At 36.0% G+C, this 2,552-nt stretch overlaps 1 pseudogene; it reads left to right on the top strand.

Moving 5' to 3' along the window:
• Window positions 1–408: 408 nt before the first annotated feature.
• LOC150079761 (poly(A) polymerase type 3 pseudogene) lies at window positions 409–2,256 on the top strand (annotated as a pseudogene).
• The last annotated feature ends 296 nt before the right edge of the window (window positions 2,257–2,552 follow it).

The raw sequence follows: 2,552 nt of genomic DNA, 5'->3' as shown, positions 1-2,552 counted from the left end.
TTCAGAGAACTGATGTTTCGGATCGTATATGTTATATTTCGATTTGATTTTTTTCCCTTAAAAGTATTCTTCTATTATTTATACTTAATAATACACTTTTAAGAAAATGGAGATTTAAGATTCTTTTTTTTTTTAAAGTTGGGACAAGTTAATGGACCTTAGTCTGTTCACCTCACAAAATTGTAAAAGTTCCACCGTATATAATAAAACAAAAAGTATTCACTATTAAAATGATTAATTCTCTTCAATTATTCACAGTTTTATATTTCATGGTGTGTTCTACTAAATTGGATATAAATATTTCTAATTCACTATCTCTTTTCTTTTTCGCAGGGAGAAATAATTCAAGATATTATAAAAAGTCATTGGATATCAACTTAGCCTTTCATAAATTTAAAACAAAGTGAAATGTCGTGGAAAGAATGGAAGAGTAATCGACAAAACAGTCTTAATGCACCACCCTCCAGAGAACGTAATGACGAACAGCAAGAATCCGTAAAGATTCTGGGTGTTACAGCACCTGTCAGTTTGGCAAATCCAACATCGATTGATATGCAGAGATCCACTGAACTGGATGAGGTTTTAAAATATCATGGCATGTATGAAACAGACGAGGAGCTTCAGAAGAGATTGCAAGTTCTAAAGAAAATAACAGAATTAGTGGATCAGTGGATGATTGAAGTAACCAAACGCAGTAACTTACCTGAAGATATTGCAGCAATTTCACGCGCTAAACTTTTTACCTTTGGTTCTTTCCGGCTCGGTGTTCATACTAAGGATGCCGATATCGATACACTCTGTGTAGCCCCTACTCATGTCAAACGCTCAGAGTTCTTTGGCAGTTTTCTTCATTTATTAAAGCAACAGCCTGGAATTCAAGATCTGAGGGCTATTGAGGAGGCCTACGTACCTCTCATTAAGGTAACAATTGATGGCATTGAGATAGACATGCTCTTTGCACGTCTCGCACTGAGTGTTATTCCGGAACACCTGAATCTAGGGAATGTAAGTGTTTTATCGAATTTGGACCAAAAGTGCATTCGAAGCTTGAATGGAAGTCGGGTGACGGATGAAATTCTCAAACTGGTTCCTAACAGGGAAACTTTTAAAATGTCTTTAAGAGCTATTAAGTTATGGGCAAAGAAAAGGGGAATATATTCTAATACAATGGGTTACTTAGGCGGTGTTTCGTGGGCAATTCTTGTGGCTCGTGTTTGCCAAATTTATCCAAACGCTGCTGCAGCCACTGTTGTTCTTAAATTCTTTCTTGTGTTTTCACAATGGACTTGGCCAAAACCTATTCTTCTCAAAAAAATGGAAGAAAATAACTTAGGATTTCCTGTCTGGGACCCAAGGGTGAACTACGCAGACAGATTTCACCTGATGCCAATAATAACTCCGGCGTATCCACAACAAAATTCAGCATTTAACGTGTCTTCTTCAACCAGAAAAATACTTATGGAAGAATTTAAACTAGGACTAACAATTACAAATGCGATCCTGTTGGGTAAGGAAGATTGGAAGAAATTTTTTGAGCCGCCCATATTTTTTGGGAAGTATAAACATTTTCTAATGATAACTGCAACTGCTTCTACCAAGCAGCATCATCTAGAATGGAATGGCCTAGTTGAATCGAAACTTCGATTATTAATAATTAATCTGGAGAAAAATCCCAGTATTCAGTTAGCACACGTGAATCCTGAACTGTTTTCTCCCTTAGTCGCTGAGCCAAACAGTTTTCAGTCAATGTGGTTTATTGGACTGCAGTTTGGAAAGATCGAAAATTCGAATGTGGATTTAACTTATGACGTCCAGACTTTTACTGATACCGTAATCAACCAGGCAACACAGAAAAATTTATACAAGCCAGAAATGAAATTAGAAATCCAGCATATTCGACGACGGGAGCTTTCCAAATACTTGCCTAAAAGTGTTCTTGATCAGCATAAGAAAAACGTCAAGATTGAAAACAGGAAGACGCTTAATCACAGCCCATTGGAGTCTTCATCGTCCATCACTAGTACCACTACTGTTCCCATAAAATCAAAGAGGGAATATGTTCATGAATCATCTGCTGACGTTTCTTCACAGTTAGGCGCAAAAAGGCTTTGCTCTGAGAAAAATGAACCTGCGAAAAAGAGACATAAGCCAGCTGGACGCAGCTCATCTGATTCACTCTGTCGGCCTGCTCAATCGGAAGTGAAAATTCCTTTTCTTGAAACAACTTTTAATGAGTCAGAAGATACCGCTCCATAAACTTAGGTCAGCTATATGCCACAGTGCTAAATTGCTGGATTAGATATACTGTAACTTGATCGAATATAAAGATGTATCTGTATAGTTTTAGAAAAATGTATGTTACCGGGACTAGATATTTTGTAATAGATTCACTGTTAGGACACGATGACTACTTTAATATTTTAAAGGAAAAACTTAAATGAATATATATATATATGTGTGTATAGTTTTAGAAGAATGTATATTAATTGAATAATAAAAATATATTTACTACAAAATCTTTGAAGTTATTTGCGTCTATATTTCACTCTGTT

The sequence above is a fragment of the Mastigoproctus giganteus genome, chromosome 10 (genome assembly GCF_048544385.1).
Source record: "Mastigoproctus giganteus isolate SK-2022 chromosome 10, ASM4854438v1, whole genome shotgun sequence".
Classification (NCBI taxonomy): Eukaryota; Metazoa; Arthropoda; class Arachnida; order Uropygi; family Thelyphonidae; genus Mastigoproctus; species Mastigoproctus giganteus.
The sequence above is the reverse complement of the archived record's forward strand: the minus strand, read 5'-3'. Positions and strand labels throughout refer to the sequence as shown.